General features: G+C 41.2%; 1 protein-coding gene across 3 annotated transcripts in view; it reads left to right on the plus strand.

The window, feature by feature from the left end:
* The first annotated feature begins 674 nt into the window (after positions 1–674).
* The window catches only part of LOC118817723 (granule associated Rac and RHOG effector protein 1-like), a 76,974-nt gene continuing 54,376 nt past the window's right edge, over positions 675–23,272 (plus strand). For all 3 annotated transcript variants that reach the window (XM_036584601.1, XM_036584603.1, XM_036584604.1), the window contains exon 1: positions 675–854. The gene's annotated coding sequence lies outside the window, so the exon portion shown is untranslated. The remainder of the gene's footprint in view (positions 855–23,272) is intronic.

Consider the following 23,272-nt stretch of genomic DNA (forward strand, 5'->3'; position numbering starts at 1 on the left):
AAGAACTAAACTAGGTAGGTAACGAGGGTAGGGTAGGTAATGAGAGTAGGTAGTGTAGATAAATAAATAAATAAATAAGCATACAAATGGTGTTCGTAGTTTCGTATATTTAATATTACAATATTAAATTCCGTTTATTTATTATTTATTATTATTTTTATTTATTAATGTATATTCATTTACAAATAGTATACGTATTTTTTAAAAATGGAATCGAATAAATACTTGAAAACTTGTGTAACTGAGGGTATGTAAATAAATAAAAATACATACAAAAATAAGCAAATAGTCTTCGTATTTTTATAACAGATTTTTACATTAAATCCAATATCAAATTCCGTTTATTTATTTATTTATTTATTTATTCATTCAATCAGCTGTAGTGAAGCTCTTAGTTTCATACAAAAAAAAATTCTTGCCTTTTATAATCTTTAAAAACAAAGAAATCGAGTAAATACTGTAGAAAATAGATGAAACTGAGAGCTGGTAAATAAATATATCGCTAAATATATAAATAAACACAGAGAGCGGATATGGAGGCTCGTCATTTCCCTGTGTGTGTGTGTGTGTGTGTGTGTGTGTGTGTGTGTGTGTGTGTGTGTGTGTGTGTGTGTGTGTGTGTGTGTGAGAGAGAGAGCGAGAGAGCGAGAGAGAGAGCGAGCGAGCGCGAGAGCGAGCGAGAGCGCGAGAGAGAGAGGAGGGTGTGGGTCCCACAGCTGGTGAGTGATGCGATCAGCAGCAGCTCCTCTCAGCACCAACGCTGCTTTTTATCGACTAATAACCGGGACAGCGGGGACTACACGCTGTAAACGCCATCGCTACTGACGCCGAGCTCGCCCAGCGCGGACAGACAGGTTCGTTTCAGGCTCCGTTCGTGTTTTTACACCGTGTGTCGAAGCGGCGGGGCTAAACCGCGGCTAGCATTAGCTCGTGTTAGCCTGGTAGCTAACGCTGAGGAGATTCCCTCAGCCAACGGCTGCCCGCTGCGTAACGTACGACTTTTCACTCAGAGGGCGTTTAAACAGCACATTTTACCCGCCCGGAGAGCTCGAGGTGCATTTCCAGCGTTTGTCTGACTAAAACCGAGATTTTTATTGCTGTGTTTTTTTGCTTGGTTTCCTATTCGCCCGCTTCTCGTTCGAATTGTCCCGTTCCACCTTAAGTGGTGCAGCATTTACGTTCTGTCGCCTGAGGTTTAAGGTGGAACGGAAAAATTCGAGCCCGAAGGTGACCAGCCTTGTATATTTTTTTGCTTGGGAGCACAAACGTGGATTAGTCACGACTTGGTAAGCTAATTGAATCCGATTATCACAGTAAGTGTGCAGCAAAACTGGAATATGTGGTTTAGGAGCTGCAGCAGAGCTCCTAGCGGTCATTCCCAGCTCGCTAAACCGTATTTGCGCTTATTTAACCAGCGTCAGTGTCGCTACCTTCACTCCTTCCAGCTCGCTGGGTGGGTATGAGGTGCTCCTGTCGATGGGTCACATTGAAATGAAGTCTGTTTGTTTTTAAGCTGGACACGGAGCCGCAGGAAGGCAGTCTGGGGGACCACAGGGTTCAGTCAGGCAGCGAGACCTGTGTTTCATGGCTGTAAAGGGCTAACCGTGCAGATTTGCTGGAGAGTGGCTTGAATGCTGCTACGCGAGTTTCGATGAAACCGGGCTGGAGCAGACTGCCAAAGCTGCAGATGTTTTGTAGATCTGTGATCAGTGCTAGCGTTGTTGATCTGGAGCTATATGGCACACAAAACGACACAGCAGTCAGCCTGGGTCGTGTGACCTAACAAGAGGTCATATTTCTCTTCGGATTGCTCTGAATGTCCTAAAGTTTGACACCTGCTCTTCTAGTGTTTGTTCTGAAATGGTGAGATTACTCTTCTGGGAAGGCTGTACACTAGATGTCGGAGAGGATTTGATTGCATTCAGCCACAAGAGCATTAGTGAGGTCAGGTACTGATGTTGGATGGTCAGTTCTGGATCACAAACTCATCCCAGAGGTACTGTGTGAAGCTCCATCACTCCAGAGAACGCAGTTCCCCTGCTCCACAGCCCAATGCCGTACCACTCTAGTCCTTGCTTGGCCTTGGACATGGTGACCTTAGGCTGCTCCACAGCTTCCCATTCTGCTGGACAGTGCTTATCTGTGATACATTATACAAGCTGTGCACAACTGGACGCTTGTATCGGCAGTGGGTGCGACTTAAAGCAGCAGTGGTTGTTAATTAGAAGGGCTGTCTGAATACTTTTGGTTGTATTGTGTATCAGTGTTACTCCTACAGTCTGTCTTCGGTGTATAAATGCACTGAAGTCAACCTGGTTAGTTTAGAGTGACATTCAGGAGTCTAAAAGCTCTTTGGCTGGTAGCTGAAGATGTGAACTTGGCAGGTTATTGTTTCCGAATTGAATTCCGGTGACGTAACTGAGGAATGAGGAAACCGGTTGTGTGGTGACGTTGGAAGTAAACAAAAGCTGTCACTAGTTGTTGCCCCCCCCCACACCACTTTGAGTGCATGTGGGAGAAATTGTTTGAGTGATATACCTAATGTATTATATAAAACATGTTATATACATACACATATTAAATATGTATATTTATACACACACACACTTTTTTTAAATATACATATGTATATGCATATATGTTTTGTTGTTTTTTTTTGGTGTGTGTGGTTCAGTTTACTTATTTTGATTTTGATATTTACTTATATTTTATAAATGTTTTTTCTAATAAGCTTCTAAGAGTTTGGACCATTTTCTTTCTGTAATTATGTGGATGTGCCGTTAAAGCTCAGAATGCATGATGTAAAGTCTTTTGACAAATATTACAATTTTGAACTGCTGTGTAGTTTGGTTAGAATTTTATTTAGGGACGTGTGTCTGTGTCGACAGATAATTGCTTTAAAAATTCCTAATCGTTATTGGATTAGATTTGACTGATATGTCGCAGCAACATTTGATGACATTTATATTTTGTATTCTGGAATTTTATTCATTTTGCTACAGTTGTATCTCCACAGAAATCAACAGCATTTCTCCGTTGTGCATATTCGGGTAGATCAGTCTCAGTTTGGATGTTTTTATGGATTGGCACCAATAGTTACGTGAAATATCGGTGCATCCATGATTTATATCGTTTGTGAATCATTAAAATAAATTTTGCTTAGCTTAGATTTCCTGGTGAGGCGTTATGACTGTGTCAAAAGCCAAAAACACATCTAATGCACATTTTTTTCCATCTGAAAACTGCATCAGGACAGTTTTTTAGTATTGCAAAAGCAGCAGCATTTTTAAGGGATGTCACTCGTAACACAGCATGTAGTGTATATATTTGTTGTGACTTCTGCTGGTGACATTGAAATTAAAGGCAGGGGAAGTTATATATGAACTGGACGGTAGAAACGGACCGATTGCCGTTCGTGCTGAAAGGTAGCCGATACCGATCGAGGGCGGGGCTGGGTGGCACATTTAAATGCACAGAGGTGATTCTTTACGGCAAAACAAATAGAGGGACCCTTGTCTGCTCCTTCAGAAGCTCTGCCCTCCAAGATAATGGAAATGCATTACCAAGGTAGACAGCCTTTCTTTTTCATTTATTAAATTTTTTAAGATCTTTGTGGCCATAAAACACTTCGTAAACATTTTACGGACAAATGCCACGGTAGAACGTTAGAGCAAACAGTAACATAGGAAGTAACGTAGCTAATGTTAGCTAGGCTGTGGGTTTGCAAGCTGTCACCTCAACTGCTACTGCAAAGCTGACCACAAACGTTAGTGAACAGGACAACAGTACTGACCTACTGAGTCTGTGAAGCAGCAAAAATGAGTTAATGCTGCCCACCTGTGGAGAAACAGAGCAGAGTGGTTCTCTTTAAGTCTCTTTTCATGCCTTTAACTCTTTCAGCAGCTGAAGTCAGGTTCTTTTTCCAAGAATCCTGTTCCGCCTTAAACGGTGCAGCAGTAACATTCTGTTGCTTCATGTTAGCATAACCATTGAAATAACCAGAGCCGACGAAACCGGCACGGCTAACAGGACAAAACCGTCCTCCTGCTTTACGGATGGGTGTTTAAATGTGCTGAAAGGGCTGAGATACGATTGCTTTTGTAGCTCTGCGTCTTATATTTTTTTTATCTTATGCTAAAGCTGTAGGTCTTGAAGCTAATGCAGTGTAAGCTAAGCCAAAAGTAGTGCTCGGATGTTAATGTGCTATCAGAAACGAATCCTCAAATCGGCCACATATTTGGGCTGGAGATCGACCGATACATAGCTGATTGATCCTTCAGTCTCTACTTGATGGCTATAAATTAGAATAGAGATTCAGGAATAGCTCTAAATGCTTGTTTTTAAAGATGTTAAATAGATGCCAGTGTTTTAGCTTGAGTCGATCCCAGTCCACTTTTTTCCCTCACTTAATATCTTTTGGCTTCTTTTTGGGCTATTTTTGTGAAATATCACTTTACATTGCTGTGAATACAATGAAGAAATGTGATTTTTCTGTAGCGCTGTGCTCTTTTCTCTCGGTTTTAAATGCACTGTTTCTGCTAATGGACCAGAGCGAGTGAAAACGTATTTTGTGCATGATTAAGTTGCCTGTTGTTTGGGCAGCCAGAACAAAATAAGACTTGAAGCACTCACGTTTTATGTGCCCAGATTTAAAAGGACGCAAGCAAATATAAACGCAGTCAAAACTCTGTCGCTGCTTTAAAATACGTTCAGTCGGCGGATTATGTAAAGTGAAAGTGGATCCGTCTTAATGTAGCCTTTACCTGAACTATAAAAGTAGACATCCGTAGATTTTGTGTGGACATTTCAGTCTTTTTGTCTGTTTGTCTGACGATAATTAAGACGGCAGGAATGGGCGCGATGTTTAGATGTTGACGACTTACGACATCTAAACATCGGGCCTCATTCACCAATCAAACTTTTTTTTCTTAAATCTGTTCTGAGAAAGGTTCTAAGTGAGTGTGCATATTTACATATAGCAGTTAAACCATAAACCCATGCAACATGTTTTTTGCTGATATAATTTGCCAGATTAACAGTTTGCCTAGTTTGTTGTGACCTCAGTGATCATTTCACCCCATCAGCTTGTAGGATTTTTCCTCGGAAATGCGAAACACATCCTTGTTGTAAGTAGTGTAAAAGATTCCTTTGCTTTGGCTTTTAAAAGTAAAAAGAGCTTCTTTTTCCTCTTATTTCTTAGTTTAAAGCGCTGACGGTTTCACACGTCTAGGCAAAAAGTACCTTTATCTTTAGAAACAAACTGGGGATAAAGTTTGGATGTAAATACCAAACAAATCCCCGATGTAAACGGTTCGCAGATCCCCTCTCTGTAGCTTTAAAGCTCAACATTTTTTTTCCCTTTGCACTGAAAACAGAGCGAGAAGCTCTTGGCCGTTGTAGCGAGCCTGTAGAATTAGGCTTTTTGGCGACGCTCTCTCTGAGGTCATGTGGAATGTATTTCCTGTTTGGGTCCCTTCAGTTTGGGAATGAAAGAAAAAATCGTGACTTGCTGCTCAATTGATGGGAGCGCAATAATAATCTCTGAAAGAGGCGAATTGTCTTTTAAGTACGTCGTGGGGAGCGTGCGCATTTTTGGAACAAGGACAAGTTGACAATACCGCAGACCCACTGAAAGCTCAGGCATGCGGGACGTTTATAATGTGCCAGGAGTTTTATGGAGCTTCACACAGTGAATAAAATGTATAGTTTGGAGTGAGTATAAAGGAAAAGTGGGCAGATTTAAGTCGATTTAACGTTCCTTAGTAGTTTTAAATGTAGTGCTGATCTGAGTTCGGCTCCTGCTTTGCTGTTGGATCTGTTGGGTCAGAGTTTGTAGAATGCGAGTGAAGCCTGATGGAGGAATATGACTGTAGATGTTAAGAATGTAAGCCTGTTTGAAGCATCAGTGCTGCTCTTGTTACTTTCTTAAATGTGGTTTTCAGATACATTGGCCCGCACTGATCTGATGCAGATGGTTTGCTATTTCACGAACTGTCATATGAAATTAAACCCAGCCTGTTTGATCTTAGTGTGATAGGCTATGATTTTGATGATCTGTCAGATTAGCGTTATTTATAGTGTGTAACTGTGTGGCTGATTGTCTAGTTTGCACATGATAGTGATGCAGTAATTGTGGTAAAGGTGTCTTAGGCTGGACGTTGGTTGTAAACCTTCACTAAACCGGTTCTGTTCAGTGAAACATAAATTCTGCGCAACTTCGCAGTTCCATGAATTGGGTGGGCGATATGGGAAACATATCGTGAAAATGTCCAAGTATTATTATTAGATAAATCATAATTAATAACTACTAATATACTGATTTTTATTAAACATTTTACACACTCTGCTGCGCTAAATGCAACTTAACAGGACTAATTGTGCTCTCTTTGTAATGAAACTTGAAGTTGCTCAGTGCTCTTTAAGTACTGTGTGGCCACCGTATCTTCTGAGAAGCATATTGTTTATCATGATGGCGAAATTGATCGCGATAATGGTAAAATGTCATCATGTTGCTGAGCTCGGTCCATGAAGCAGGGCTGAATGATTTGGGGAAAATATCTAATTTGCAAATTTTCTGACCAATATTACAACAGAGATTTACATGTGTATTTTATATACATTAAGCTCCAGGACTTTTATTTTGCGAAGAAGAACAGCACATTCATATTTTTTCGTACGTGAGGCTTGAACTCGTATGTAGTATAGTGGCCAGACGTCCAGTTCATGTGCTTAAATTTTCCCGCTGTAAACTCGACAGCGAAGAATATTGCAGGATAATGTTTCTAAAAATTGTGGCTTTTGCAGTAGAGATGAACAATGTGGAGAAATCATTTAATTGCTGTTTTTCTGATTGATATTGGGCTGGAGATTTAGATTGTGATTAATATCTTTGCTTGTTTTGAGTTGGTTGTGTCTGATTGGTCTAACTCCTCCACAGGTGGTTGGTTAAGAAGCTCTCTGTTATTAGGTTAAATTTCCCCATTTCAAACTTAAGACCAGGCGCAACCGTCTAAGCGTTGGCCCTATCATCAGGAGATCGCGTGTTTGATCCCTGGTGATGCTACAGCCGTCTGTAGCCGGGAGTCTAAGAGAGCACAGTTGGCCTCGCTCTCTCTGGGTGGGTATGATGGCCCCTCCTTCTGCCCCCATCACTTAATGCGATGCTAGTCAGCGCAGGCGTCTGTTAGCTGACACAGCAGATCTGGCGGTTGGCGCTTTCCTCCGAGCGCGTTCGGCTGTCCAGTGACGTTGCGTGAGCGGCAGTTCGTAAAGATGCGGTGGCTGGTTTCACAGGTCTTGGAGGAAGTCTGTGTTAGCCTCGCCCTCCTAGCGCTGATGGTGTCGTGTGATTGGGGGAGTTCTAACTAGCGGGTGGAATTGGAAACGACTAAATTGGGGAGAAAACCGGGTAAAATTTAACACTTTGAAAAAGAGATTGCGGTATAATTATTTTCATCATGTTTATGTTGAGGAGGATCAGTAATTGTGTGGAGTGGCCTAAAATCTACTGTTACTGTAGCTGTGTCTTTTTTTGTTTTTAAAAACTCATGTAGTCGCAGTGAAAGACCTTGTAAGCCTTTGTCTATGTTTCTGTGCGTGGAAGGCTGATGATGCTGTAGTCGGTCAGCTTAATCCTACCCACCAGTAATGCCTTTAGTAGATATTACTTAACTTTTTCTATTCACAAAATGGTTAAAGTCGCAGCAGATAAGCAGGGAAAATATCGGCAGTGTAGAACCATTTCTTGGTTCCTAAAAGGGACATTAGACAAGTGATTTGTAATGACTGTATCGAGTGTCAAGAGGAGACACCTCTCGACAGGTTTGATATCACCTGAAAACGGCTTAAGGAATGGAATTCATCGCCAAGGATGATCAGCCGTTCTCTGTTGTCGAGGGCCTCTGATTTCATGGTTCAGACTGTGGCTCACACACTGTAATCATTTTAATACCTTTATTTTATGTAACTTTTTTGTTTATCGTCAGCTTTTGATGGTTTTCTATTTCTCTTTCCAGCCCAGTGTGTTTTGAATTTTGGTTTTGGCAATTATTTTCATTTCGGTCGATCACTAATACGGAATAATTGGAGGAGTGGAATAATTAGATAGTATGAATAATTAAACCTGGAAATAGTGCAGACCACTGGTCAATCGATGTCAACCCAGCATTGTCTCACAATGTCTCTGAGGTCAGATGACCATCTTATTTTAAAGAACACAGAAAAAAACACACTGCACTGTCAGAAATAAAGGTTTTGTGCAGGTACATTTCTCGTTCATCAAAGTACAAACAGTGTAAATCTTCCCTCAACAGGTACTACAGTGGTTTTATGGTCCAATTGTGAACCTTAAATACGTTTTATCAGGTGAAAAATACGTATTTGTACATTTGTTTTAAAACAGAACAGTAAAATAAAAGCCTGGAGACGAGACGGGGTGTGTGGAGTCAGTACAGCTTAGAACATATCATTTCAGTGGATTATGGTTCAGTTATGTTCCCTGACTAAAGGTACTGAGATGGAGCCTTGAGGGTTCCACCCCAGTGACAGTTTCGTACCTTTATTTCCGAGAGTGTAGCTACACAGAACTCACATAGAACTCAACACAGTAAAATGTAAAGAAGAGCCTGAGGCTGCTCTGCTGTTCCTGCTGTTGTTAGTGTTTACTCTTAGTGCTAGATCTCCAAGAGAAATCATGTGACCTAACGAACTAAAGAGAGCTCCGCCTACTTTCACACTTGTGCGATGGGAAACGGATGCAGATACTCAAGAAGGATACAGAACGTGGGTTCGGATTTGTAGCCATACCGTGCCGAACTGTACTACACGGTAGAGAAACACCTTTAGGCTCAATTGCACTGTTTACCACTGTTATTTTGCACAAGGACACAAAACTTCAGTCTTTGTTTTTTAATTAAATCTTAGTTTTTCAGCCAAACCCGTCTGTCCAGGGTCGAGTCCTGACCTCAGAGTTGAAAATCATAACTAATCTATAATGTGTGCTGTTACAGGCCTGATTCCTTTACATGCAAGTGGTTTGTATGTGGACACTGTCTGCGTGTCTGTGCACGTATGTGTTTTTTGCTGGTCAGGGCAGACAGACAGACAGACAGACAGACAGATGTGCCCTCTAACAAAGCATTCCAGTGTTGTTCGGAATATCTCACTCTCACTCTCTCCCCCTCTCTTCCTCTCTCTCTCTCTCTCTCTCTCTCTCTCTCTTTCTCTCTCTCCCTCTCCCCCCCCCCGTCTCTCTCCGTCTCCCTCTCTCTCTCTCTCCCTCCCTCCCTCTGTCTCTCCCCTCTCTCTCTCTCTCTCTCTCTCTCCCCTCTCTCTGTCTCTGTCTCCCCCTCTCTCTCCCTCTCTCCCTCTCTCTCTCTCTCTCTCTCTCTCTCTCTCCCTCTCTCCCTCTCTCTCTCTCTCTCTCTCTGTCTCCCCCTCTCTCTGTCTTCCCCTCTCTCTCTCTCTCTCTCTCTCTCTCCTCTCTCTCTCTCTCTCTCTCTCATCACAGTTCAGAATGTCACAATGGAATCTTTTCATGGGTGGGTGGGGGTGGTGGGGGGGGGTGTTGTAACAAAGACCAGATTAGGAGTTCTGCCTCTTGTTTCATGTTTCTTTTTTTTTCTGCCCCTTGCTGCGACGTGGAAACGGACGAAACACGGAGTAAATGAGTCATCTTATTAGATTAACTCTACCGTTCTTTGTGGTCTTTTTTTCCTGATTGCAGGGGTGGGCAGTGCGACTATTCGTTATCGTTATCATGGTAAATTGCGCCACAATGCGCTTTTCTAAATATGGAATGGGTGTTACTTGTACTTTTACAGCACTGACCAGCTAGATCACAAAAAACAGATTTAGACTATAGATTATAGAGAGCCTGAAAACAACCACCAGTGTATAGTAGCTTGTTATGCTCAACATATGCTGTTAATTTTTAATTATTATTAATTTTTTCAACTGTCGTAATAATGGGGGTGTGCGATATGGCGAAAATATATTACAATACCAGTAGTGCTACTGTGCTACATTAAATCCTGTTAAGCAGGTAACAGCCTCGAAACACCCGTCCGTGCTCTTTCACTCGCACCTTGGCGGATGTGTTCTCCCGGAGGTTGTAACTTGTCGGAAGCTTTGCGACCTTTGAGGCCGTCTGACACCTTCAGACTGATGTTGTTGGAAAAACAGGTGCTACCGGATGGAGCCTTAATTATTCTCAGGTTAAAACTTCACCTTCACCAACTGCCTTCCATCACCACACGGCACTTGTGTGATAGTTGCTTTCAGCCAGTGCTGTTGGCTACTCGTCTGTCAGTGTTGTCAAAAATGAGACATGACTGATAGGATAGATTGACCGATATTGAGCTCTCATGGATGAACGTCGAATTTTCTGAATTTTGATCGTTCATTTCAAGCTTTCAAGAGTTTCACTGTTGACCCAGTAGAGGTGGGCAAGTTTTCACGATATCACAGTATCACAATATTTATTTTTTCTTTTTTTGGAACAAACTAGTGCCACATTTTACAAAATATCAACAAACTACAAATCCAGTGATTTTGTATTTGACATTTCACTCTGTGCCGCACAAATCCAAGTAAACAGGACTATTTAAACTCACTTTAACGTTCCCGGAGGTTTCCGTTTCGTTCTGATGACTCACAGCTCGGCTTCACCCAGAATGCGTTCACACTCGCTGTACGAAGGGCACGTTATTCAACCATGGCCACTTCTTTGGTCCGCGTCATTGATTTCTTCAAACTTTGCTTTCAGACTTTCAGGTAGTCTTTGGTGCAGCAGCCTCGTTTTCCTACAGCCACGTTCGACCATTTCTTTCAAAGTCTCTTCTAGTTTTTTTAACAGAAACACCCCAGATGTTTATAAGGTCTCAGGAGCATGAAAGTACAGGGAGATTCACTTGAAAGAGGCCCTGAATATTCTGATGTAACTCCCGTTAGGATGAAGCAATCTGAACCAAAAAAATACACTGCATACCTTGACGTCTGTGTAATCGACTGCATTACGTGCGATGCTGGAAGTGATTTCCGTTTTCTGCCAGACACATGAAGGGGTACGGGGTTATGCACCCGGAAGTTGCAAACAGAGGTTAAATGTTGCGATGCCTGTCCGGCGCCTACCTCATCGCTCCGACGCAGGGGCCTGTTCGAAACTCTGTATACCGAGTTGTACCGAATTGTTTGGTTCAGATTGCTTCGTCCTAGAGAGAGTTATTACAGAATATTCGGGGCCTCTTTCGAGTGAATCTCTCTGTATAAAGAATGTGGAGCTGGATTGACATAAAAGTCGCATGTATTCCGATCTGGCTGTTCATACTCAGCATTGCAGCATATCGGAAACGTCTCGGATTTTAAAGTGTCCCAAATCGGAATAAAAAATGTCAGATTCAGTGTGTGTTTGCTGTTCACACTGACACACAGACACACATCTGTGTCACATATGAAGAAAAAGACCGGATTTAGGCCAGTTTTCCCTGCCGTGTGAACAGAGCCTTACAGATGTGACACAGAGAGTTTTGTCCTCTTTATGATTGTAATGCAGCCTCATTCACGAGTTTCTGTGCACATTTCAGTCATTGAATTTAATTCAGCAGCTGGATGTAAACCTGGCTGCTGTGGCGCAACAGTCAAGTGAAAAACGATCCCATTTGCTTCCCTGCCAGAAAACAGAAACTTCTCAGCTTATCTTAAAGAATGCAGGAGGTAAGTAGTATATAAATGCTGTTAACAGTTGAGTACCTTCACTTTGGAAAATACACATAAGCGAGACTTAATCTGCTTTTTTACGAGCTCTGTGTAAATCACTCTGGGAGGCTTTCATAAACGTCGCTGCAAATTGCTGCCTTTTCTTCTCCCTTTGTTGCCATTTGTTACACTTTAATTAGCCTCACGCTAATATTGTTACTCTTGCGTTTGTTGTAATTAGTCTACAAAAGGAACCAGAAATGAATTACTCCATTTGTGTGGCTTTTCACTTTTGTTTTCCTGCATTTGGTCCAAGTCATTGTGTTAATGGAAAAAATATAACCTGCACATGTGCTGGTATCATTTTGAAAGGTGGCTCTGCCACAAGGATGATGTACCTTGTACTCGGCTCACGGTCTTGATCCTTGGATAGGCTTAAATCATGTAATCTGATCTCTGTCTTGGCCACATTGTTTGCTGCACTGTACATTGCAACTGTCTGCAAAAAGAAACCTAATATTAAGTACACACAGTTCAGTCCAGGCTGCGTGTTGGACTACAGTGTTGTTTTTGTTGGTGCCCGGGGCTACACGATATAGATAAAACATCAGTAATGCAATATGGAGCCCCAGTGGGACGAATATGAACTCTCAGTATTGTAATAAAACATTTATTTTCGAAGGAAACAATAACAGTTAACCAATAATGCATTGCGCAGCACAAGTGGCTACAAACCTGTGAAATGATTGTTTACTGGACATTGATTTCTTTCATACTTATTTAGTGTTTATAATTTAAGCACATCAGCTCATGGAAAGATTAATCCCATGCAGTATGTGTTGTGTCGACTATCAATTTAAATACCCTAATTATTTTGATAATTGATCAATGGGTTTGAGTAATTTTTTAAGAAAAAAAAGTAAAAATTCCCTGATTATTCCTTCTGAATTTGAATATTTTCTGGTTAATTTACTCCACTGTGAAACCAAACTGAATATCTTTGAGATGTGGACCAAAAAAAGGACGTTTGTGGACGTCATCTTGGGCTTTGGAAAACACTGATGGACATTTTATAGACCAAACAGGTAATCGATTAATCGAGGAAATAATCAAAAGATTAATCGACAATGAAAATAATCGTAGGTACAGCCCTAAAGTTATAATTTTTTATTAAATTAAGTTTGTTTTTTTTTCTTTTTAAACGTGGAACAAATGTTTAAGTTCGGTGTTGTTTGTAAACAGTGTTTAGAGACACATAATTTATTCTCCAGTCCACAGAGTCTATATATGAAATCTAAGCTGCCTGTTTTGAATTCATTATATTTGTGATGCAATTAAAAGCCAACCCATTTACATACGTCCTCCCATTCGGCCTGCAAGCACAATACAGGGCAGCCAATCAGAACAAAACTAATCTACATATACCAGTCTTTTCCTTTAACACTGATATACACCGATCAGGCATAACGTTATGAGCACCTCCTTGTTTCTACGCTCATTGTCCATTTTATCAGCTCCACTTACTATACAGGTGCACTACATAGCCCCCTTTTACCCTGTTCTTCAGTGGTCAGGACCCCCATGGACCCTCACAGAGCAGGTACTATTTGGGTGGTGGATCATTCTGAGCACTGCAGTGACACTGATGTGGTGGTGGTGTGTTAGTGTGTGTTGAGCTGGTACAAGTGGATCAGATACACAAACACTGTCCACTCACTGTCCACTCTATTAGACACTCCTACCTTGTCAGTCCACCTTGTAGATGTAAAGTCAGAGACGATAGCTCATCTGCTGCTGCACAGTTTGTGTTGGTCATCCTCTAGTCCTTCATCAGTGGTCACAGGCCGTGTTGGTTTCCGTATGGGTTAGTGGTCAGTGATATGGCAAAAGTATATGATATCATGACACTTTGGCTTTTTTCTTGATACATGATATGCAAGGAATTAGTTATATCTGAGGTTTGAGGAGGAAAAAAAACAGTAATGCCACATTTTAAAAAACACGGTCAGTCTTTGAGCACTGTTGTGGTATAATATGACCTCATTTATTACAGTGCCGATAAATATGATCATATTGCCCTCGTCTTGTATCAGTCACAACATAAAAACATACAACCTAAAGATTGTAAACCATACTGAGCCCTTATTAGCCTTAATGCTCAGACATTGCCTGTATTTAATCATGTTCTACATAAAGTTTAAGCGCCCGATGCTAATCATGAGCATTGAGTCTATAGAGTGTTTGTGTTGGATTGTTCGTGCTCGGACGTTTCGTGCTTCAGTGGAGCCATTACTCATGCGTTTTCCTGAGTCAGCCAAAGGCATAAAGGGGGGAAATAGTTTTCTTGAAAGTCAGAAGTGAAACACGCTGGGTTTTGTAATTGGCAGGGAGTGAGGAAATGTTTTTAGGCTAAAGGTTTCTACTGCAGGATTAAGGATTTCCTAATTTGCGGAAATGTGTTTTGGCTTCTAGGCCAGAATATCGGCCTAGTGTTAAAATTAAGCAAATTTTCCATCACCCCAGAACTCGGGCTGCGTGAGATATTGCCTCTGAATCGTTGTCACGACAGCTGTTTGTGGGGCACTAACATGCAGAAGTGTTTAGTGTGCAAATGAGTCTCTGACCAATCACGTAATGTTTTATTGTTCTCTGTGAACATCCTAACCCAGCACGTATGTGTTTTGTGTGTTTTGAGGAGTTTGCATGATCCGACTAGGGCCGTAACGATTATTCAGTTAAAATTTATTCCTCTGTAAGTGAAGTTACAGTTAAAAATGTATACGACATTGATGAATCAGCATTGATTAGTTCAAAGTGTGAATGATACAGTGTCTGCAGGTCATTATAAAGCTGCCTTTAATGTGTTTTCAGTATATTTCAGTCACAAAATTTATCGGCTCCAGTACATTTTGCCTGTCTTGGCCTAACCAGCATATCGCTGCTGTCTGAAACCTCATATCTGCAGTTTGAAAATGCCTGTTGACCTTTACATTGTGTGTAAATTTCTTTAAGGATGGACCAATAGAATCGGCCCAAAACGACTTGGAAAAAAGTCTGGTTCCATTGACTTACATTAAAAGTAAAGTAGGTTTTTTCCTTCTCCTGTAAAGTTTTGGAGATACGAGATTTTCTTCCGACAACAGCGATTATACTGCCTTAATTCCTTGTCTGGATGAGCCATTTCTATATTGCAAGAGTAATAAACTACCCCCCCGCCCTCCCCAAATATTAAACATTGGCGTCTGTCTGGGTTGGACTACAGCGTATTGGTGGGGTGGGAGTAGAAGGGGGTCGCTCCTCGCCATTCAGTTTCCGAGGTAACCAGCACAAGCCTGTCCGCTCGGCTACTTTCTTTGCATGACAAATTTTCCCAGAGGAGCCCAACCAGTTGTTGCTTTATGGTTTCTCCTGACTTGTGAAAATCTTGCAGGCGTGTGAGACGAGTCGGTTTTGCAATTTGGGCAACTTCTCCATAACTACAAGAGAACTTTGAGAGAACTTTGAGAGAACTTTGAGAGAACTTTGAGAGAACTTTGAGAGAACTTTGAAAGAACTTTGAGAGAACTTTGAGAGAACTTTGGAGTGATCAAAGTTGAAAGTTGGAGTTATCTTACATATATCGTTAACAGTGGAATCAGATCGGTACTGAATTGTGCTGCGTCATGTAGGATTTGACTTAATCTATCGAGAACCACGCAAAAAGGAGGTTTATTGTGATTATGAATGCCCAGAACAAGCGGTTATATCGGAATCATATCGATATTGGCAGATATTTGCTTAACCCTCTATTGCACCATGTTGCCTCAGGGCAACAAACTCAATTTCCTCACTTTACAATAACTTTATACGTGTTTAAAGACAATAATAAGATTAACAATAAAGGGAAGAGTTTGCAGAAATATGTTTGTTGCCTAGAAGCAACATTATGTGATAGTGGACTGGATTTAGCAAGTCACAAGCCAGGCCTCACCACTTCAGGGAACACGGCTCTATACCATTTCTTCCCATTGTTGTGTGATGTTACCTCATGGCAACAAACTCCAAAAGGACCCCTGCACACTTAGTATTTTATTTTATTTATTTTTTATTTAATAATTGGGTCGAAAAAAATAAATCGAGGACCATTTTTTTTAATTCCTCGTGCAGTAGAGGGTTAAAAAAGATCAACAGTAGACAGATTCGACAGACGTTTCAAGCTGATATTTGAAGACGGTTCTTCAAGGGTTCTTAAGTCAAGAAAATGGTTCTGTATAAATTACAAAGATTTAAGGGTTCTTTGCATGGTGAAAGGGTTCTTTAGACTGATGGAAAATGTGCTGTAGAGAACCTTTTTGATAAGGGTTCTATATAGCACCAAAAAGGGTCCCACTATTGTAAAAGGCCACTATATACTATATAGAGCCTTTTTTGCTAAGAGTGTAGTTTATTATAGTAGCATCACATTTTAAAAATGCTATCAAAAACTATGAATCTAGTTATTTGTATTAATCATTTCACTGCACTAAATTCAATTAAACAGCACTAATTATGTTCTCATTTCGATCAAACATACAGCTGGGAAGTGTTTCAGTACCGACAGTTTCCACGATATGCTCAGAAAAGCGTATTGTGACATCTTGTGCTATAATTAATCGCAGTAGCCATGAATATTGCTATGTTGCCCAGCTCTGTTTTAGCAGCATTTTTGCTGGACTGAGAAGCTGCTGTGTGCTTTATGTGCATTTGCTATGATCTTGTTAGGGTTAGAACGCAGTAGAACATTCGTCTGTGTATTGTCCTGTTATTCCTATTTCAAATCTGATGCTTATTAACAGTGAAGGGACATCTCAGAATAATTTTTAGGCTGTACCACCCACTACTGCCCTGCAGAAATGAATGTCGTATTTCTGATCCTTCTTTGCTGATTCAGCTTAAATTTAGTCGCAATTTCTGCGTTTTTAAATGTTTTTGGCAGAAACACTGATCAGCCATAACATCTGACCACCTCCTTGTTTCTACACTCATTGTCCATTTTATCAGCTCCACTTACTATATAGGTGCACTTTGTAGTTCTACAGTTACAGACTGTAGTCCATCTGTTTCTCTGATACTTTGTTAGCCCCCTTTTACCCTGTTCTTCTGGATCATTCTCAGCACTGCAGTAACACTGACGTGGTGGCGGTGTGTTAGTGTGTGTTGCGCTGGTCTGAGTGGATCAGACACAGCAGTGCTGCTGGAGTCAGTGTTACTGCAGTGCTGAGAATGATCCAGAAGAACAGGGTAAAAGGGGGCTAACAAAGTATCAGAGAAACAGATGGACTACAGTCTGTAACTGTAGAACTACAAAGTGCACCTATATAGTAAGTGGAGCTGATAAAATGGACAATGAGTGTAGAAACAAGGAGGTGGTCATAATGTTATGGCTGATCAGTGTATGTGAAAAACACTGGATATCATCATCAGGGGGCCGCTTGACGTAACGGCGTTTAGATAAGTGTTTGCGTAATTTTAAATCGTAACTGTCATAATTTTACCGTCGTAATGCTGAACGTTATTAGACCTTTCCCAAAAAGTCTGAAGACATCTGTGCTGAGCTTGCTAAGAGACACAAAGACGAATTCTTACTTTTGTTTCTTCTAAAAATAAACGCTAACGGTGGTCCGGTCACGAAGGCCGTGACCTTCACACGCGCTCTTTAGGAGTGTATTTCCGACTTCAAAAGACTTTTGTTGCCAAATTTGCCTGGGCATCCGAAGCTTCTCAGTTTACGAGTGACATCATTCTCTTTAACATCCTGCCTGGTTCATTTTTATGAGAGCGAATCTGAAAAAGGTGCTGCTTTTGAGGGATTCGGGTTTCTTTCTCTTGCCTGGATTCTGGTGTTGTTCTCTCCACGGCTCAGATATAACGGGGCTGCGAGTGCTGTTATTGTCTCCTGTATCTGCCAGACACCAAATAGAACTTTTAACCACAGCAGGCCTCAGTGAGGGAGCCGGGAGGCTAGAACAGCAGCCCCCTCCGAACCCTGAAATACGCCACGTGAGTCTGAAATGTGAGCTGCGTTCGCTTTTGGCCCGCTGCTGAAATGGAGCCTGTTTTTTGAGGCTGCTGCTGAGGCTCTGAATGCGAAGCTGTTAGAGTCAGGAGGTCACGTCGCGTCTCCGGGGCCTGTTCATGTGCTCGACTCATGATCCACAACTGCTGTCTGGTCAACCAGTTGTAGAATTGCTGTGCTGTTGTATGTGTGTGTGTGTGTGTGTGTGTGTGTGTGTGTGTGTGTGTGTGTGTGTGTGTGTTTACATCTATCAGTCTATCTATCTATCTACCTACCTACCTACCTACCTATCTGGGCTTGCCCTTCGTAGACCTTAAATGTTGTAATGATCGCCGTTGGAGAGAGGGCTTGATTGGTGAATATTTTACCAAAATACCTCTAATAATGGACATGCCAATAATTAAGTGGGCAAAAACAAAAGAAAGCTAATTACTTCATGGTGTGGTATTAATATTGGACACAAAGAATCATTATACAGTATACAGTAAATGACTGTTCAGTAAGTGAATAAATACGATGTCAAATGACACGTTTTGTTGATTAGCACATCCTTCTGCATAGTTTAAAGTACAATTACTGTTTATTTGCTAACATAATGCGAGGAAAAAAGTAAAATATAAAATGTGGCCTGTGCAAAAGTTATGGCACGTATCTTGCATTATATATCACAAAATATTGTATTTTTTTACTAAGCAAGTAACTAAAAAAGAAATAAATTCAGAAAAACTCAGTAATTAAGTCCTCCTTGTGGAGGATGTTGGTTTATTTTGACCAGGAGAGTTCAAACTGTACACGACTGTAAGCTCAAAGTGTTGCTCTTATGAATTGTTCAGTAATAGATGGTTCTCTTTAGCCTAGCTGACTGTAGACGGTTGCTATTTGCATTCTTTTGAATGTCCTCTTCTCAAGTTACCAACAGTCAGTAAAACTGTAGACAGCATAAAATGAAAAAGCTGCTGGTTGAAGTTTTACTTGTTGGATGTGTAACAACTAACCACGTAATAGCTTGAGCGCAAAATTCAACCATTTCATTCATTTTCCCATGAACACTCTGAGCTAATAGGGTTTTTCGGTACCAGCACACACACCTCGACTTCGACACTGACTCTGATTGACACTTGTTTTCAGATATCTTTTTTTAAATTAAAAAAACAAAAGTGGGTGTGGCCTAGGGCTGGGCGACATGACTTTTATCTTTATGATAAATTATGATAGATTATCACAAAATGCTTTTCTGAGCATGTGGATCTCATCAGTGCTTAAAGAACACTGAATAACAACATTTAATTATAAAGTGAGCCTAATTAGGCCTGAGTAATTGGATTTAGTGCAGTACAGTTTATAAAACATTGAATAGAAGTCATTGTATTTGGAAATGTAGTATTATTATTATTATTATTATTATTACCGTTATTATTATAGTATTTTTTTATCTGTGGCACAACAAATTCTATTTCGTGACCGTGTCTAAGGCGACGTTTACACAGCAGGTAAAAGTGGCCCAAATCTGATTTTCTCACCAAATCCGACTTTTTTGTTTTGGCTGTTCACATTATCTTTTAAATGTGACCTCAGTGCGACATCAGTCTGAACAGATCAGCTCCTAAACCGACCTGCATGCGCAAAAGAACAGAGCTTCACGTGGCTCGTCCAGATATAAACAATCAGGACAGCCAGCGAACGCCAGTCGCTCCCGCAGCTTTCAGTTTCGTCTTCGCCAGCATCACATGAGCTATTATAAAGTTCCAGTGGTTGACAGCTGGACTCTTCACCCATGTGTTCAAGTTCGTCGTAAAAAGGCCGTGTTATTCGGCCACTTCTTTGGTTCGTGTCCTCGGATTCTTTAAACTATGCTCTGACGCTGCAGCCTCGGTCTCCTCCGGCCGCGTTCGACCGTTTCGTTTAAAATCTCCTCGAACACGGAGTGGCTTGAGTCTCTTCTAATGTTTTGGTACAGAAACATCAGACTAAATGTTTGAGTCTCAGCAGCGCGACATTATGACGAATGTCGCATGAATTCCGATCTGGCTGTTCAGACTGAGTCGCATTGCCGCAGGTCAGATACGTATCGGATTTCAGTACCACATATGAAAGCGTCTCAAATCAGAATTGAAAATGTCAGATTGTGTTTGTTGCTGTTCACACAGACACACATCTGTGTCACATTTGAGGACAAAGATCGGATTTGGGCCACTTTTACCTGCTGTGTAAACGCAGCCTAAAAGTGTTGTGATATATGTTGGCCATATCTCCCTCCCCTAGTGTGGCCTAAACCAGAAATGGGTGTGAGGTGCTGGAAGTGGGTATGGTTGCTGACTGCAGGCTAATTAGGAAGCGCTAACACAAAATGTAATTTAGACAGACAGATTTTAGAACTGGTGTGCTTTCTGGCACATGGATGCTGATCAGTCTGACTGTGTGACAACGACAGTTCAAAAAATAATCATTTTTATTTTCCAGACCTGCTCAGAAACAAAGCATCCGTAATTCCGCTTCGCTAGAAGCGACACTACAGCTGAAGCTGTGCATGATCACTGTTTATGAATTTGGTGATGGTTCCGTTACAGGGTGGTGTTCGTGTATCTCTGAGATCTTGTCAAGCTTAAAGACCGGTCTGTGCTTTGTCATTAATCTGTACTGTGTTTTTGTGTTCATCACCCTCTCAGGAAGCTCACTCTGTGTAATAACACTGCCGTACTGACCGTGTGTTGATGTAGAGAGAGCAGTAGTCTGTAAGACACACACAGCTGCTTATTGCCACTCATGCTTGCTGAGCTTGACCTCTGCCCTGTCTGCTCTTGCTGGGAAAGCCCATAAATACTCTGAAATACTGACACACTCCAAAGCTGACCTGCTGCTCTTATACACTTTAAACTCTTCTGAAAACCTCTCACCCCAGTCTGGTCTCGTAAACGGCAAAAGGCAGTATCAGCGGACGCTGAACTGAAGGTGGTGAATTAGCTACATTTTAAAATTGAAGTGGAAACCACTGAGCTTCTGCATTGGTGTTAATCAGCGTAGCCTTTTGTTCCAGCAGTAGCGGCCATGTGTGCGTGACGTGCAGTTTCAAGATTTGAGTCTATTTTTGCAACTTTTCCGAGAATAGGACAAATCAGTGTTGAGTCACACAAAAAAAAAACATACTTTTTATTTCAACGCAGTTTGGGCTGCATTGATGCAACAGGATTGATTTATTTACCCAAGATAATGGAAGAAAAACTTCCGGATATTAACGGAAATTCCCAGGTCAATGACTTTTCAAATTAGTGTGGTTAATTTTTGCCGTAAAATCATGAACGTGCACCAGCTGCACATTGCTTTATAAGGGTGTTTACCCGCTGCACTTTCAAGAACAGCAACTGACCCAAACATGGACCAACGGAACTCACGGTTCCGCTTTAAATCCTAGTTCTTTTCCCACCTGCTTAAGAGACAGCTGGACAGTCGTTTATAATAACTACGATTCACTATTAAATGGTCTTTTTGGTCACTCTAAAGCAGGGGTGTCACACTCAACCAGTAAAAAGGGCCACATTTAAAAAATCTGAAATCTGTGGACCAGAGAAAAAGTGTTTTTATTTTATGTTCAAAATGTGCAAAAACCTCAACGGTAAAATACAGACACTTGTAGTAGACCTTGAAAGATTACATGGACACTTAAAGTAATCTAAATGTAAACGTCCCCAGGAGCTCAGTCTTTTAAACCTACCTGTTTGCTTGAACTGGACACCTGGCATCCTTTCATTGCTGTACGTTCATCATAACTTGGGCTCAGTTTCCGAGCTGCTGGCATTAAGGGGTTATACTGGTTGAACTGAAGCTGAAATGCATTGTGGTGATGTGACTGATGTGGGATTGTGTAGAATTGAGGTGTAACCGCTGTCCCATAGGCTGTTGTTGGGGCAGGAGAGTCGGAGCACATTACGTTGCAGTGCATGCTGGGGACTGTAGTGCAGCACACTGTGAAACGGGCTAAAAATAATAGAAAATTTAAATACTTTTGCAGGCCGGATAGGATTGTGTGGCGGGCCTGATTTGGCCTGCATGGGCTCTAAAGCGTCTTAGCTAATTAGTTACCATGCTTGCTAGTTAGCTTACTCTGTTGGCTGATATGCTGCTTTGTTCTGAACTCTCATTTAAGCAAATGTCTACGTTTACACAGAATCAGTTGACGAAGCCGCTAGCATAAATGCTAACAGTATTAGCTTCTGTCGCCTCATGTTAAGCTCTCTACAAAGTAATAATGCTAAAAATAGCAGTCAACCCGTCAGCGCACTGTCCTGGTTTACGTTCTGGTGCTCTTACTGGTTGTGCGATGCTGCTTGGCAACTTCATCTGGAAGAGTAAATGATTCTCTAAATTGTTGTTGGCTTCAGCCGCAAGTGTTGCCAAAGACGGGATCCTTCAGTGAGATTAATACATTTCACGTTACAACCTCAACACAAGATTTGACCATTGTTGCTAATGCGGTGTTTATTTTTTAATTTATTGCAAATTGTGCCGTAAATAAAGCTGCTTCAGTTCTGACCGGATGCAGGCTATCCAGCAGACGTTCAGCCGACCATTATGTTTACAGGCTTTCTGATTTGGTCTGTGGCCTGGGTTAGGGTTAGGGTCAGCCTGCCCCTAGAAACATGTACACAGTCTGCTTTGCAGAGGTGAGTTCTTACAGAAAACATGACAGTTACAGCCGTCTTCGGCATGGGTTCTATTTTAGATCATTAGGTAGTTTTTTCTTTTGATGAACATGTTCCAGTTTTTGATTTGTAACAAAAAGTTGAAAATGTTTCTGCATCCCTTTTTATGATGAATCACCCAACAAGGACGAGACCTACAGCGTTTAATGGTGTTTTGTTTATTGGATTCAGAGACGAAGGTGTCTGGCCAGGTTTTAGCTCAGCTAGACAGCAGCGATGATGTTAGTCTCAGCCCCTCTACACTGAGAGTGAGGACGCGAAGCTTCAACAGTCACAGAAAAATAACAAAAATAACCTGTTTGCTAATTTCTCTTTGTAGAAACGCTGCTTATCTCTTACTTTCTACTTACGGTGTCTTACTTCTGTCTTCAGCTCACTTTGTAGAAGTAGAGAGTCTTTGCAAAACTGTAGCTGAGAGTTCTTGGACTAATTATGCAGCCTTAGCAATGTGAGTATGATGTGGTGATTTTTATATCCAGTGCTGGGAAATAATGGTGAAGAACTTCAGTAGTGGTTCTAGTCAGCTGGTCTTTATTTCTTGGTATTTTAATTTGTATTATGTATTTTCAGTGCTGCAGTTAAAATGTGTATTACAGTTTGTGTCCAGTTTCCTTTCAGGCCTGAACTGAAAGCTCAGTGTAGGTTTTGTTTTCATATGATGTGGGACTAAACTTTAAAATCAGCTCAACTTGTACTTGTACTCATTTTTGCCTGGTTAAACAGTAATCAGTGACCCTCTGTGTCTGAAAATTGTCAGAAATGCCCAAGAGTGTTTGAGTTCTGTTGGGGTCTTTCCACAGTGGTTTCTCATATTGCAGTTTTAGGTGCATCCAAACATATAGGTGGT

Source organism: Colossoma macropomum, unplaced genomic scaffold, assembly GCF_904425465.1.
Source record: "Colossoma macropomum unplaced genomic scaffold, Colossoma_macropomum, whole genome shotgun sequence".
In the NCBI taxonomy this organism is placed as follows: Eukaryota; Metazoa; Chordata; class Actinopteri; order Characiformes; family Serrasalmidae; genus Colossoma; species Colossoma macropomum.